Source organism: Theobroma cacao, chromosome 9 (genome assembly GCF_053813885.1).
Source record: "Theobroma cacao isolate CCN51 chromosome 9, ASM5381388v1, whole genome shotgun sequence".
In the NCBI taxonomy this organism is placed as follows: Eukaryota; Viridiplantae; Streptophyta; class Magnoliopsida; order Malvales; family Malvaceae; genus Theobroma; species Theobroma cacao.
This window is the reverse complement of record NC_142647.1, coordinates 15,939,792-15,957,003: the sequence shown is the minus strand read 5'-3', so window position 1 is coordinate 15,957,003 and position 17,212 is coordinate 15,939,792. Positions and strand designations below refer to the sequence as shown.

At 34.0% G+C, this 17,212-nt stretch overlaps 1 long non-coding RNA gene across 1 annotated transcript; it reads left to right on the top strand.

Annotated features, from left to right (window-relative positions):
* Window positions 1-2,339: 2,339 nt before the first annotated feature.
* Window positions 2,340-4,686, top strand: LOC148760782 (uncharacterized). Its single transcript, XR_016028236.1, has 3 exons — window positions 2,340-2,467; window positions 4,048-4,114; window positions 4,540-4,686. It is a non-coding gene; the product is annotated as an uncharacterized LOC148760782 (long non-coding RNA).
* Window positions 4,687-17,212: the final 12,526 nt, after the last annotated feature.

Genomic DNA, 17,212 nt, shown 5'->3' with positions numbered 1-17,212 from the left:
GAGTTTAGTAGATACGCTCTCGTGAGGTGATAACCTTTGCACGGGTTAGTGAAGACTCCCACTCAGATCAAACCTAATCCGTTCGAAGCTTGCAATGGGTAAGGACCGGGGTGCCTTACTAGTCTGCATGGACGATAGTGAGGAACGATTTGGGAATCTTTAGCTTCGTTCATAATCCAAACTCAACATATAGAATACTATGAGCAACCTTCTTCTAGGTAGAGCCTTACCCGTGAGAATGTACTCTTAAATAGGAACACATGAAGGAATACTTCTCAGTCTCTCTATTTTGATTTCTTGTATAACATTATGAAAAAAAAAGAAAAAAATGAATAAATGTAAAGCTAATGAAGATATCAATATTGATAATAATGTTGACTATTACTCCTCAAACGACATCTTGGTTAGTCTAAAAAATATATATAAAATAAATAACAAAAAAAATAGTTCTTTTCTTCAAGTGATATTTAAAAAAAAAAAGAAAAACAAAGAAAAACAAAGGTCTTCCATTTAAATAGGAATGAAAAGAGAAATAAAAAGGGTTTTTCATTTCTTTCATTACATTAAAAAAAAAAAGAGAAAAAAAGATTTTAATTTTGAATAGATCTTCCACTTCTCATTTTACATGATTTTTAATAAAATGGTTTTTATTGTACTCGCATTACATGTGTAGTGTTTAAATTTTCTTACATTTTGGGGGTACTCCATTGCATATCACTTCATCCATTCATCAAAGCATCATTACATTTCATGCATTCATACACATGACATATTTGCATCCATATCCATGTATTCATCTTTTCTTTATTTCTAGCTATATTTATTCCCATAATAAAGAACCACACAATTTTATTAGGTTTGAAGGAAATAGAACAAATCCACATTTATGGAAAACATCTAGAAAGGTTCCAGTCAAATTTCAAAATTCTTTTCTAATTTATTTGATTTGAGTTAAGGGGGTTGAAGGATATGGAACATCAATTGGAAGCAAGGATAAGCACACTAGAGCGCAATCAAGAAGAGTTCGGACATGATCTTCGAGAGATGAAAGAATAGATTGCCAAATTGATGAAAATGGTTGAATGTCTCAACAAAACCAATGGAATTCACCCTCAAGAATTCCAATCGCTACAAACTGAACCACGCCTCAAGCGACCATTGAAGGAAGGTCGATTTGTTTTTGATAGGACCAACATTTCACTTAGTGACCCAAGTAAAGATTAGGGTTTAGAAAAGGTTATGAAAAGGATGGACGAGTTGAATATGCAAATGATTGAATTAAAGAGCTCAATATCCAATATCGGACCTCTAGGCCCTACATCACCTTCAAACAATGGTTTGCCATCGAGCACATACTTCTTGAAATACACCATACTTTGATATGGTGATAAATAAAGTTGATCGAATGCAAATTGAGGTCAATTAAAATGTTTAAAAGTGATAAAAGATGAAATGAGTAGTTTAGGATAAAATATTTCGAAAGTGAGAAAATAATAATAAAATAATAATAATTTTATCGGAGGAGAATTTGTGAGATAAAAGGCGATTTGGAAGTCAAGTGAGGCATAATAAGGTATTTTGGATACCAAGGAGACAAGATAAAATTTTTAGAATAAAATAATATTTTATTAATGAAATAATATTAAAATATTAATATTTAGCTTGATGTCGAAATCAGTCATGAAGAAGGATCATATGGTTGATCCAAGTGGGGGAGAAGATGACAAGCCCGACTCTATAAAAATATTTGTCATGACATACATGTGATGGATAGCATGTTTGCATGCTAAGAGAGTCTCGAAAAACTTACAAAAGTCGATATTGTACCTAGACGTACAACAAAGTTGATTTAAGCCTCGAACTAGATCAAATAGAGAATTCATGATGAAATTAAGAATTTAAAGTCCCAGAATAGTTTAATATGGTGATTCGGAGTTTGAGGATCCATTTGGAGTCAAACCAGAATTTTCGTTTTCTAGGGGTAAAATGGTCATTTGCCACTTGGAGACAAAATGAGAATTTTAGAAAATATTTTTCTGGCCCCATTTGACTTATTGGAGTAAGATTTGAGGTTTAGAAGTGAAAAATTTTAATTTCGGTATAATTTGGAGTAAAAGGGTAAAATGGTAATTTTGTCACCCCAGGGGCAAAATTGTAATTTTCCACCACCAGGACATTTTTCCAGCACATGGTCTTCCTTTATCCTCATTTTGACCGTTGACTAATTGTGTGGTGGAGATAAAAAGGATTAAAATTTTTAAAGTTTTAAAAATGGGCCAATGACATGATGCCACGTGTCATGCCTTTATTAATTTATTATTTTCCTTTTTAAAAGGCACAAAAATCAGCTCATCTTCCACCCCATGGCCGGCCAAACCAGCAAGAAGAGAGAGAAAATAAAAACAAAATCCTAGAGAGAGAAAATCAAAGAAAAAGTGTGAATTTTCAAGGAAATTAAGTGAAAAAGGTGAGATTTTTTCTATTAAGCTTGAGTTTTCTTATTCCCAAGCATTTTTCTTTATTTTTCATGATTAAATTACATGTTTTCATGATGAATTCAATTCTGAAAAAATGGGTTAAGAGAGAGAAAATTGTTAGATTAATTTGGATTTAAGTTATGTTAGTGTTTTAAGTTAGTTTAGCATATTTAGGAATAAAACAACAAGAAAAGAATTTATTTTCCTCCATTACCATTATTGGCCGAATTTTCTAGGGAAATATTGGCTGATAATCTTGATGTCTATTTGATGAATTATGATGAATAATGATGAATTATGAGTCTAGAAAAATAATGGGAATTTTCAGAGCAAAAATATGAATTTTTACCCACTAGGGGTATTTTCGTAATTTGCTATCGAGATTGATAAATTGAATCTCATTCACAGTCACTAATGTAATTTAAGTATAATTGGAGTGTAGAAAGTAAGAAGAATTGATTTGGAGTTAAATTGGAGATAATAGGCCGAATTAGGTAAGCACCTCATTTAAACGGTAGTCTGATAAGTTATATATCATATCATGTATATATACCGAGCCTGAATTGATTTTATAATGATCAAGCATTGATGTGATGAATTATGTATTGTACATTGTGGATAGGTGGTGAGCAAAGTACACTGGTAAAAGTACAAAAATTGTGCTTGGAGATTGGGATTAGGAGTATATCGACTCATAGAATTGTGAGTGAACTTATTATCGTCTTAATTATCTATAGTAGTTTTATACAATTGTGTGATTTTATGAAAAATGGGTTTAAATGGTAAATTGCTATGTTTTAAGAGAAATTGTAATTTTATAAAATGATTTTATAAATTTTCTGGAAAATCGAATATTTGTTTTGAAAATAGAGTAATTAGAGACTGCTAGTTTGTGTTGCAAATTTATGGTTTTGAATTGAATGGCTTATGACAATAAATGAGCATGAATGGCTAAACTGATTTTGGTGTTAGAATTATTTATACTGTGTATTCAGTCTTGAGAGGCTAGGTTGCGATAAATTGCCATGTCATGCTAGAATGAATTTTATTGATTGGTGGATTATATATTAATTATTTACTGCAGAAGGGGTTCCGTGGAACAGCCTATTAGAGGGGCACGGTAAACTCTATTATATTATTATCTCGAACGGAGAGGCGCGTAGGGTATCTCCTAGGGTAAAGTTTAGGGTTCACTTCACGCCAAACCACCACGTGAAGGGGAACTCAGCCAATGCCAAGGAACGGCTGTATTTTTCTCAAACTAAAATATATTTTAAGTGTATACAAAATTTTAACAGCCTTGGCGGACTCGGTTGGATGCCCTGCTCAAGGTATCACCGAGTATGAGTTTTGGCACGAGCCAAAGTTTTAAGAAATTCATAAGCCAAGTTGATTACTCGATTTTTATGAATTGATTTTATTTGGTTGAAATGAGTTGAAAGGTAATGAAATTACAATATGATGATTTATTTTAATTGTCTCCATTTACTCGACTTTAGATAGTTTGGATGGTATCTGTTTACTCACTGAGATTTTATAATCTCACTACCCTCATTTCCTCACATTTCAGGCTCGGGGAATTCCATAGTTAGCTGACTTGACAAGGACCTTCATTTGGACTCAAATCGGTAAAAGCTGTAGGTTTCCAGCTTCCGATGCATTTTGGTTAGATGTGGGCCCACGTGTCACTGTAAAAGAAATTTTATGCTTTGGTTATTTGCTTTATAGTATATATGAATATAATTAACTTTTGCGCTATAAGAATTATGTACCAATAGTTTTATGAAAATTATTTTACAAGAAAATAGTTTATTTTATTGAATATTTTATTATATTCAAATGGTCAAATTTTCACTTCAAATGAACGTTTTAGATACTTAATTTTTTTTAAATCATTAAATATATATTTTCGGCTTACCTACTACATTTTTAGTAAGTTTCGAGGTTTTCGACAAAAATGACGAAAATGCCCCTGTGAGCAAAAAAATATATATTATGTTATGATTTGGAAATGATTTGTAATCCTTCGTATTTTGATTATTTGATAACTATTGCTCACCAGGGAAGTGCGAAAGCTGATACGAGAGCCTTGCGAGGTTTCGATTGACATTCGGGGTGAAGAATGTTTGTCGAGGCTTCGAGCGATTGTCACGGGCTCGATGGGGAGTTCCGGGTCGTGACACTTCCAACCTACCATTTTTCGACCAACTTTTCAACCCATGAATATTGGTATGCATCCAAGTTTGCACCCTTGCCCAAACACCTTTTGACCATTTTTTCAACAAGCTCATCAAGCTCAATTGTTCACACCATCACCTACCACCCATGCTTCTTACCTAGGTGTCATCCAAAAAGAAACTACATAAACAGTTGGATCCCATTGCCATTTCTTATGGAGAACTTTTTCACCAATTGGTTCAGGATCACCTTGTTGCTGCTATGCCTATGGAACCCTTGAAACCTCCATTTCTAAAGTGGTATAATCCAAATGCAAGATGCGATGATCATGGTGGAGTCATGAGACATTCTATTGAAGATTGTACTACATTCAAGCATAAGGTACAAACATTGATAGATGCAAAGTGGTTTGATCCAACAAAGATGGTCGGGCAGGGTGATAAGATGTCCAAATAGGCGTCTAGGTGGCAAAAGTGGACTTTATTGGGACTTTTTCTTTTTGAGTAAAAGTTTTTAAGGTTTTAGGACATTTGATGTTTAGACATGGTTGTGCTTAACCTCTTTTGAAGTTTGTACAAAAATGGATTTATGTTAGTGAACAATTATTAGAAAATGAATGTGTTCCTTGAATGATGCAAGAAAATTATCATAATTTGGATCAAATGTATCAATTATTGACTTTTCAAATTCTGTTTAAGCATATTCTGAATTTTGTTTCATAACAACAAGGAGGATTTCTCAAAAACAAAAAAAAAAAAAACAACAAAAAAATGATGATTAATGGAAAAATAAATGTTTTACACAACTTAGATTTTGTTGTAATCTCATCATGCATAAAAGGTGCCCTGAATCATTCATCATCTATTGACTCATAAGTCATCTTACCATGCATTTAAAAATCAATTGATTTTGACACCCATGCATTTATCGTTCATCCACTTGTTTGTAAGTACTGTCATTTGACTTCGCTACATACAATGAAAGGAAAGGCAACAATGTTATTGGTTACATAGGATAAAAGATATTTTCCTAAGTTTTGTATGAAGAAAGAGTATATTTAGGAAGATCTTTAGTAAGGTATAACTTATCGCTCAATCTAATTTGTTTCCATTTTGTGAAAAGATAAAAGCTCAAGAAAGGCCTTGAGCTGTTTGTGCGATATGTGGACTCAAATTAAAATCATGGGAAATGAGCAGTCAAAACGAATCGACGAGTTCGAGAAACGTTAGGACGAGATAAAGGAACAGTTGGAAAGGTTAATGGAGATGATGATTGGTAGTAAAGAGGAAAGGTCTTTCGAAGGATCATTAGGTTTGCAAAGACAGAGCTAATTGTAGGTGAAAGGGCAAATTATGTCATTTTTAGGGGCAAATTTCTTTGACCAAACTCCTATCTTGACTTAGATAATCCTGGAAAGTAAGAAAAATTGAAAGTAAAATCTTCTGAGCTAAAGAAATAGTTATGAATGCAGCAAAAGCATGACCTTTTGGATAAGCACCTTAAAGCTATTGAAAGGATGGACATCTATGGTTCTGTTGATGCAATAGACTTGTGTTTGGTACCTGATGTGATTATCCCACCTAAGTTAAAAGTACTAGATTTTGAGAAATATGATGGAACCAAATGCCCAAAAGCCCATATCGTTATATATTGTCAGAAGATGGCAGCACATGCACATGATGATAAACTCTTGATTCATTATTTCCAAAATAGCCTAACAAAGTCTGCAGCTAAATGGCGTGCTCAATTGGATAGGAATCATATTAGTTCTTGGAAAGATCTTGCAAGAGCATTCTTAGTCTAATACAAACATGTCTTGGACATGGCCCCGGATAAACTTTCTTTGCAAAACATGGAGAAGAGAGACACTAAAAGTTTTAAGGAATACGTTTAAAGATGGAGAGATGTTGCTGCTCAGGTTCAACCACCTCTCACTGAAAAAGAAACAACAATGTTTTTTATTGGTATTCTACCACCACTATACTATGATAGGCTAATCGAAAATGCTACCAAGAACTTCACTGACATAGTGATTTCAAGAGAGATGATTAAGAATGAAATTAAGAAGGGTAAAATTGAAGAGAATAGTGTCAGTAGCATGGAAAATTGTAATGCCTCAAAGAAAAGGAAAAATGAGGCACTAGTTATTACATGTGAAGAGCAACCATGGGGCATCAATCCATACCGTCTTCATCCCACATACCAACCTTTCTACCTCACTCTAAATCATAACTTGTATCCCTATCAACTAATTCTATAACCAATTTTTCATGTAAAAGCACCCACACCTCGACTTATGCCTCAATCATTTCCAAAACCAAACCTTCGCCAATTGCCCATGCCGATCTCTAAACTTTTGCCATGTTTCATTGTCCCTTCACAAATGAGAAATTATCCACTTGCTACCCTTTTGAGCCTATTAAATTGTCTCTAAAATGCACCTCAACCAAGGATCACCTCCCACATTATGGGGCAATTATGAAGAAAAATTTCTGTCAAAAGCATGGATGATAGAAGATTCATTGAGGGAAAAATGAACATCTTTTATATTATGGGGAGTAGATGCGAATTTGAGTTCTTGAAAGTTTCGAACTCAATCCATCAATATGAAGATTGAAATAAAAAAGAAAAAAATGAAATGAAAATGAAAATTGAAAAAGAAAGGAAGAAAGAAAAAACAGAGAAGAGAAATGGTGGAAAAAGTATGCTTTGAAAAAGGATAAATGTCTTAAAAGAGTCCTTAGCGCGGTAATAAATAATCCTTGGTTTAATCACCTTTAAATACATGTTTTAGGCTTTTGTATCCAATTTTTTCATAACCCTTAACCATAGCCTACATTACGTGCTTGAAGAAGTCCATTTTGATCAAGTATGGATACTTAAATTGAAGAGCTATCTTATAGAAAGAGATCATCACATAGAAGATGAGACCTTGACTTATTTTCTTTGCTAAAATTGCCTTCTTGAATCCCTTAAGTCATTTTGGATCAAGTTTAAATTTTTTAAGTGCATGATGGAACAATAAAAAAAAAAGAGAAAGAAAAAAGAAAAAAAAAGAGAAAAGTTAGTGAAAAAGATGAAACTCTAGGGTGAAAACCCGAAAGGGTAGTCTAGAGTGAAGATGGGAACTTATGAAGCCACTCATGATTTTAACTAAGGCAATAATAAGAAGCACTAAAGAGGAACCATTTCAAGGCAGCTAGAATGCGTTGGACACTTTTTAAGACTCTCAAGCACCCTTAAAGATTCAAGATCTATTGAAAAACTCCATACTGAATTTTGAGCCTATCTATTTCAAAATAGCCTTCTACAATACTAAGCTTGTAATAGTTGGTCTTGACATTTATCATCTTGCCACACATCATGAGAATTAGAGAGTGTCAAATTTGATTGTGATTTGAAAAGTATCTTTTTGCAAAATTTGATCCTAAATCACTATACATTTGTGAGTTTAGACAAAGAAATTTCAACTTTTCTTCTTTCCCCCATGAAATGGTGAAAAAACTTTTATTGTAGACCAAGACCTTGATGTGTTAAACCATCCAATCCATTTGAAAGACCAAATTGTCATTTGCCTCATCAAAAATCATTTCAAATAGTAATCATCAATTTTCAAGAGATTCAAGTATCACACATTGGAAAAATGTCAAATTGACTCAGTTATGTTCTAAGCTTTAATTACCTTTAGTCATAAAAAATTGATTATGTAGGGCAATTTTATCAAAATTCAGGATGCTCTGAAAATAATAGAGGATTTTGCATTTTTGTAAAGTAACTTCTACTATTGTAATATGAAGATCAAAAGTTTTAAATGATGAGACAAGCATTTTTGTGAATCTTTTCTCAAGGATCAAAAGGTATGGAACCTTTGAAATCAAATTTGAATTAATATACGATCTCATAGGGATATCCATCTTCGGGAAATAACTTCAAGAATTGGGAATGATATGACAAGACTAGTAAGAAAGTTTTTTTTGTGATAAAGTGATTGGCAATTGCACAAAAAAATCATAGAAGAGCATGCAAAGATAGGAAGAATGGCTTTCAATAGAGGAAGACACTGAAATAAAATGATGAGATAAAGGTAATTTTTCCTCTTGTCATGCAATCATGCATGCATGCACATGACCATGCAACAGTGAGGTTGGAAATTTTCTAAGCAATAATCAACATTCACACATATTTCTATGCTTTAGGAAAGGTAAAAATCCATGCAACACAAAAAACCATGCAAAGACATCAAGCTTTGATTAATTTGAGAACCATTTTGAAAAATTTTAGATAATTAATATCAACATTTTTAAAGTTACGTTGCCTCAGTTTTTAGGAGCCACATTTTTCTCTCAAAACCTCCGGGTAATTAGTTTCAAGATTTTTAAAGTTACATTGCCTTAGTTTTGAAGAGCCACATTTTTCTCTTAAAACCTCATAGTGTATTTTCTAAGACTCTCGGGTGTATTTTCTAAAACTTTCGGGTACATTTTTAAAACCTCCGAGTACATTCTTAAAACCTTTGAGTACATTCTATAAAGCCTCAGGGTATATTCTCTCAAAACCTCCAGGTACATTTCCAAAGCTTCCGGGTAATTAGTTTCAAAATTTTTTAAAGTTACGTTGCCTCATTTTTTAGGAGCCACATTTTTCTCTTAAAACCTTCGGGTGTAGTTTTTAAGACTTTCGGGTGTATTTTCTAAAACCTCTGAGTACATTTTCAAAACCTCTGGATACATTCTTAAAACCTTCGGGTACATTCTATAAAGCCTCCAAGTACATTTTCTCAAAACCTCCAGGTACATTTCCAAAGCCTCTTGGTAATAGTTTCAAAATTTTTTAAAGTTACGTTGCCTCATTTTTTAGAAGCCACATTTTTCTCTCAAAACTTCTGAGTACATTTTTTTAAAAAAACCTCTGGATACATCTCCAAAACCATCGGGTAATCATTTATTTTCTTTAAAATTGTGGAGCTTTCTTAAGAAGAGTTCTTAATTTTCTTTCAAAAAAAAAAAGAAAAAGCTTCAAAAGAAGAATTAATAAATTAGGTCAAGTACAGTGTCTACGTCTTTGTAGTATTTCGGATTACCAAAATGTGCAAAGAGGGGCAACTGTAGATACTATACTTTTTCATTATTGGTATTATTTATTTGTTTTGTGTCAAACCCTGTTCTATAAAATAATTACGACGTCATTTACATGCTCAATAGAATGTTTGCATATTTAGAAAGTTCGAGGAATCGTTAAAAGACGATATTGCCCCTAATGATACCATTAAGTCGATTAAGCCTCGAACTAGTTCAAATAGGAATTTTAAGGTGAAATTAAGAGTTTCACGGTTCAGGGATGACTCAAAATGGTAATTCGGAGTTCGAGGATCAATTTGGAGTCAAATCATAATTTTCATTATCTAAGGGCAAAATGGTCATTTGCCACTTTGGGACAAAATGAAAATTTTTAGAAAAGATTTTTTGGCCTCATTTGACTTATTGGAGTATGATTTGAAGTTTAGAAGTGAAAAATTTTAATTTCAATATAATTTGGAGTATAAGGGCGAAATGATAATTTTACCACCTCGGGGGTAAATCGGTAAATTTTCACCCCCAACACTTGTCAAGACCAAGGGATTTTATTCATCATGGAAATAGATAAACATGAGAAATGTGTGGTGGAGAATTAAAGAATTAAAAGTCAAATATTTAAAATTTGAATCAATAAGGAAATGCCATGTGTCATGTTTTTATTATATTATTATTTCTTTATAAAAAGGCAAAAAAATCAGCCCATTTCTCCCATAGTGATCAGCCAAACCAGAAGAGAAGAGAAACCAAGGAAGAACAAACCCTAGGTGGAAAAAATCAAAGAGAAAGTGTTGGAATTCAAGGATTTGATCAAGCAAAGGTAAAATTTCTTTGATTTTGCTAGAGATTTACCTTACCCATGCATTTTCTCTTAATTTTCATGGTTAAATTACATGTTTTCATGATGAAATCATGGCTGGTCAAAATGGGTATGGAGAGAGAAAGATGTTGGAATTGTTTGATTTTGAGTTATGTTGGTGTTTAGAGTTAGTTAAACATGTTTAGAAACAAAACAATAAGAAAAGAATCCATTTTTCCCATGAACCTTCAATGGCCGAAGCCTATGTGAAGTGTAGAAGTAATGAATTGATTTTGTGATCAAGTGAATTGGTTGAAAAATTGATGAAATGATGATTTATGGTGAGAAAATGGAATGGGAAAATTTTTAGTGATAGTGCACCACAATGGCCAAAAGTTCTAAGAAGAAAAGTGAAGATAAATTTGCCTAATTGTGTGTTAATTAGTTGTGCCTGGTGAATTGAGGGATTGGAAAAGAAATGGAGCAAGTTGGAGTGAAATTGGACACATTGGCCGATTTATCGGATGAAAAATCGACTTAGGCCAATACCGGGTCTAGATGGCTACCCGTGCATTTTTCATTTCATATCATGCATATATATTGAGCCTGAAATAGCTTATGACTGTTAGACACAATTTAATTGGAATATGTGTCATGGATTATGGTTAGGTGGTGAGCCATTGGATACGGGTAAAGGATTGTATCCACGGACTGAAAATAGGAGTATTTCTACTCCTAATACTGTGAATGAACTTATTATCATCTTAATTATCTAGAGTAGTTTTATACAATTGTGTGATTTTATAGAAAATGGGTTTAAATGGTAAATTGCTATGTTTTAGGAGAAATTGTGATTTTATAAAATGATTTTATAAATTTTCTGGAAAATCGAATACTGGTTTTGAAAATAGAGTAATTAGAGACTGCCTACTTGTGTTGTAAAATTATGATTTAAATTAAATGGCTTGTGATAAATTGGCATGATTGGCTGAATTTATACTTGTGTTGAAAAATATGAACTGTCTGTTTTATCTTGATAAATTGGTTAGTAATGTAATTGCCATGCTATGCCATTGAGATTTAATCAATTAGTGGATTAAAGATTAGCTACTGTAGTGGTGGGGGGTTCCGTGGACTAGCCTATTAGAAGGGCACGGTAAACTCCTTTATAATCTCACCTCGGTCGTAGAGGTGCATAGGGTATCTCCTGAGGTGGGCTTTTTGAGTGCACTTCACGTTAACCACCGCGTGAGAGTGAGACTCAGCCAACGCCAAGGAACGACTGTGTGTCAGATGCGAAAACATGTTTATGGGTATGGGACATTTAACAGCCTTGGCGGTCTCAATGGGATACCTTGACAAAGGTACCCGTGAGAATGATTTTGGCAAGAGCCAAGTTTTGAGAAATTCACGAGCCATATTGATTATTTGGTTGAAATGAATATTCGTGTTGTGAAAAATTTGCTGAAATGAACTATTTTTAATTGTCTCCCTTTACTCGCCTTTAGATAGTTTAGATGGTGTCTGTTTACTCACTGGGATTATGTAATCATAATCTCACCCCTCTTCCTATCCATTTTTCAAGCTCAGGATAGTTTGTTGATAGTTGATTAAGACGAGAATTAATCTCGGAGTTGCATCCTAGAAAGTAAGGGTTCGTAGCCCTACACCTTCTTGGTCAGTTGGGGGCCCAAGTGTCACTGTAAAAGTAATTTTATACTTCAGTTATTTAATTTAAAGTATGTATGAACATATTTATCTTTTACACTATGTTTTTGGTGGGTTTCGGTATTTTTGAAGAAAAATGACGAAAATGTCCCAGTGAGCCAAAAAAAATAAAAATATTTTATTGTTTTGATTTGGAAACGACTTATGATTTTCTTGAAATGTGAGATTTAATAACTGTCGCTCACCGGGGAGATGCGGAAGTTGATGCTAAGCTTTGCGAGGTTTCGATCGGCATTCGGGGTAATGAGTGCTTATCGAGACATCGCGACGGTTGTCACGGGCCTGATGGGAGTTTCGGGTCGTGACATTTTGTGTGTTAATTAAACATTATAGAGGACAAAATAATAGTAAAAAAAAAGAAATGTAAAAGTTGTACGACTGGCAGGGTGCGGACACACCTTGCTAGGCACAATGTTGTGCCAGACACAAAAAATTTACGTCTGACAGAAGGTGGAAATGGCATCCCCAAGAGTGTAATAGAGTATAAAGGCGCTACAGTAGCAACTACAAAAAAAAAATGACAACCAAACATCAAAAAAACCCCTAGCAGCATCAAAAATCAAAAAAAGAAACCCTAAGTTTTCTAGCAGCCATAACCACAATTCACAACCAGAAAAAAAAAGAAAAAAAAAGTAAACAAATATACAATGAAAAATGAGAGAAGCAAAGTAGTTTGGCTTTAGGATTTTTTTAGTTTGTTTTAGGAAGAGATTTTTAGAGAGTTTGTTTGTTTGGGTTTTAGGGGAGATTTTGTGTCAAGCCCGATCTTATAAAATACTTTCCATGTCATTCATATGATTGATAATATGCTTGCATACTTGGAAAGCCCTGAAAGAAAAATCGTTAAAAGACGACAATGTACCAAATGGTACAATTAAGTTAATTTAAGTCTCGAACTAGATCAAATAGAGAATTTAAAATGAAATTAAGAATATTAAAGTCCCAGAATGGTTTAATATGGTGATTTGGAGTTCGAGGATCAATTTGAAGTCAAACTAGAATTTTTACTGTCCAGGGGTAAAATGGTCATTTGCCACCCAAGGACACAATGGGAATTTTTAGAAAAGAATTTTTTTAGCCCCATTTGACTTATTGGAGTATGATTTGAGTATTGGAGTATAATTTGAGGGTTTGGCAGTGAAAAAGTTTAATTCCAGTGATTTCTAGAGTGTAGGGGCAAAATCGTAATTTTGCCACTCGCGGACAAAATTTGAGATTTTGAGAGAATTTAGATCAAATTTGACAAATTGGAGAATGGTATGAGTATAAGGGATGAAAAATATGTCTACGGGCAATTTTTCAATTTTTGGGGCAAAAATGTAATTTTTGGGGCAAAAATGTAATTTTTGACTTTTACGGGGGTAAAAGTGTAAATTTCAAAAATTACTCCACCAAGACTTTGGATAAGTCTGAGAATTTTACCTAAGCTATGGATATTTGGGACAAGTGTATGGTGAAAATTTGGAAACAAATGGATGGCTAGAATTTAAGGAATTAATAAAACATTAAAAAAATGAATAAAATAATATTATATTATTTTAGCCTTTAAAAAGGTAAAAATTCCGGAATTCTCATCTTCTTCAGCTGTCCAAACCAGGGGAGAAAAGGGGAAAAAAAAAAAACAAGAATCCTACCTGAAAAATTTGGAGAAAATCAAGCATTAAAAAGGTAAATTTCATTGATTTTCCTTGTGATTTTCACTACCCATGCATTTTTTTCTCATTTCCATGCAAAATTAGAAAGTGGGTATGGACACCCATGCTGGCCAAACCTCCATGGATGAGTTTTGAGCTTGATTTTTGGTTGATTTTAATTGAATTAAGTGATTTTAGTTAAGTTATATTGAAATATAGCAAAAATAAGTTAGAAATATAATTTTCTCCCATTGAAACCCATTATGCTGAATTTTCTAGGGGAATATTGGCTGCTGATCTTGATGGTTATTTGAGGAATTATGATGAATAATGATGAATTATGATGAATAATGATGAATTATGAGCCAAGAAAAATAATGGATATTTTCGGAGCAAAAATACAAATTTTTACCCACTAGGGGTATTTTCGTATTTTGTTATCGGGACTGATAATTTGCACCACACTGAGGGACATTAAGTCAATTTGGGTGCAATTGAGGTGTAGAAACTGAAAAAAATTAATTTGGAGCTTAAACGGACGCGTATATCAATTTATCGGGTAAAAGACCGAAATAGGCTAACACCGCATTTAGGCAAAAATTTAGACATTTTTGCATTCCATATCAAGCATTAGTAGTCTAAATTAGTTTAATTTCAATTTACTACCAATGTGGTGAATTTCTCGATTTTTTACTGTGTCAAGGTGGTGAGTCCTCCGATAAAGGCAAAGGAATTGCACTCGAGGACTAGTAGTCTGAGTATTTCAAAAATCCCCACTCTAGACACGGTGAGTAACCTTACCATCATTTTAATTATCTAAAGTATGTTTTTATTCGGTTTTGGTGAATTTTATGAAAATGAGTTCAAATGGTAAATTTTTATGTTTTGTAAACAAAATGAGTTTAAATGAAAATATTTTATAAATTGTCTTGAAACGAAATAACGATTTTGCAAATAGAGTAATTGGAGACCACTGATATGTTGTAAATTTAAAATTGAATTAATGGCTTATGTTATTGTATTGGTATGACTGGCTGGGCTATGTTTTTTATGAATTGTATGAATTGCTTTATTTTACCCTTGCAAGCTGGGTAGTAATATATTTGCCCTGTCATGCTGTCAAAATTTTATTGTATGGTGGGTTTGACCTGCTGCAGTGGGCTGGATTCTGTGGACTAGCCTATTAGAGGGGCACGAAATCCTGTTATATTTTTACCTCGGTTGGAGAGGCGAGTAGGGTAACTCCTGAGGTATAACTTTTAGAGTTCACTTCACGCCAAACCACCTCGTGAAGGGGAACTCGGCCAATGTCAAGGAATGGCTATGTTTTCAAAATAAAAACATGACTTTCTAATAGCCTTGGCGGACTCAGTTGGGATAGCCCTCGGCCAAGGTATCCCAAATAACTGAGTATGATAATAATTTTTGGCATGAGCCAAGCTTTTTAAGAAATTCATAAGCCATACTTGATTACTTGCTTTAAATAAATTGATTTCATTTGGTTGAAATAAGTTGAAAGATGATAAATTACAGTTTGATGAAATGTTTTAATAGTCTCCTTTTACTCGACTTTAGATATTTTGAGTAATGTTTGTTTACTCACTAGGATTTTATAATCTCACCACCCTCATTTCCACCCATTTCAGGTTCAGAATAGATTGTAGATAACTGATATCGGCAAGGATTACAGTTGAACTTGCCACATCCAAAGACTGTAGGTTCATTTCTTTTGATACTTTTGGTCATTCGTGGGCCCACGTGTCACTGTAAATTAAATTCTATACTTTGGTTATCTGTATTACGGTATGTAAGAATTTATTTTGCTTTTACGCTATAAAAATTATTTATGCAGTGTTCTTAAAATATCGTTTTATGTGAAAATTGAATATTTTATTGAATGTTTTTATTTTATTATAACAGTCATAATTCCATTTTAAACGAATGTTTTAGACATCCAAAATTATTTTTGATTAAGAAATATGTGTTTTCCACTTACATACTATATTTTTAGATGATTTTTGAGATTTTTGGGATAAATGACAAAAATACCCCTGTGAGACGGAAATTATTATTTCATTTGTTTAAGTTGGAAACAGTTTAAAATCTTTTAAAATGTGGTATTTGGAAACAGCTACCCACAGGGGAAATGAGAAGCTGATATTAAAGCCTTGCGGGGTCTCGGTTGACATTCCGGGTAATGAATGTAAATTGAGACGTCGCGACGGTTGTCACGGGCTCAATGGGAGTTTCGGGTCGTGACAATTAAGTTGGTATCAGAGCTGTTGGTTTGAAAGATTAGAGTTTTGGGTTTAAAGTTATTTTAAAGCTGTTTTAAAAATTTACAGTGTCAGTGTGGCCCCGAGTTAAGTTAGGTTAGGTTGAATAAAATACATGCATAAGCATATAGAGCCTGAGGTTGCCTAAACTCACTTTGTTCCCTATTATAGATTATTATGTCTCCTCGACGCGAACAACCACCTTTCACTAGATCAGCTGGAAGGGGAAGAGGTCGTTTCCAACGTCGTCAGTTAGGTGCAATAGAGGAGGAATTGACTGCATCCACCATTCGGGCAGCACCTACTGCTGAACAAACCAAGACTCCTCCACATCCTCCACCTCCTCTACCACTTACTAGTATTCCTGCTATGCCTCTTGAGGCAGTTCAGGCATTAGCAGCCTTCTTTACTGCTATTGCTGGCCAGGCTCAAGCTGGTCAAGCTCTTCCTACAGTTCCTCTGGCTGCTCCTTCAGTACCACCATCCCCACCTCTTGTCCCACCACCAGTGCTGGATGTTTCTGATTCTAAGAAGCTTAAAGAGGCTAGGCAACATAATTGTGTTTCTTTTATGGGTGAGTCGGACGCAACCGTGGCTAAAGAGGTGGTGCGAATGGCTTTAAGAGCCGAGAAGCTTGCGAATGAAAATAAGAGTCTACGAGCTGAGTTAGCAAAAAGGAGAAATCTAAGTGTATCTTCTAGTCAGCCACCAAACAGGGGCAAAAACTCTTCTGTTTCAGGAAGTTCACGTAGATGCAGAAATTGTGGGAATTATCATGTTGGGCCGTGCAGAGGGCCTGCACGATGTTTTCATTGTGATCAACTGGGTCACATTAGGAGAGATTGTCCACAGTTAGGACGGGCTACGGTAGCTGCTCCATCTCCACCAGCTCATACGGATATACAGAGGAGAGATTCCTCTGGATTGCAACCGAGACAGGGATGATTTTGACATACCACCAAGGGTAGATTAAATAAGTTGAAATTAGTGCTCTAATAAAGTACGTATGATAGAAAGCTAGTTTGTAAGTTGTAGTTTTCATGATCAT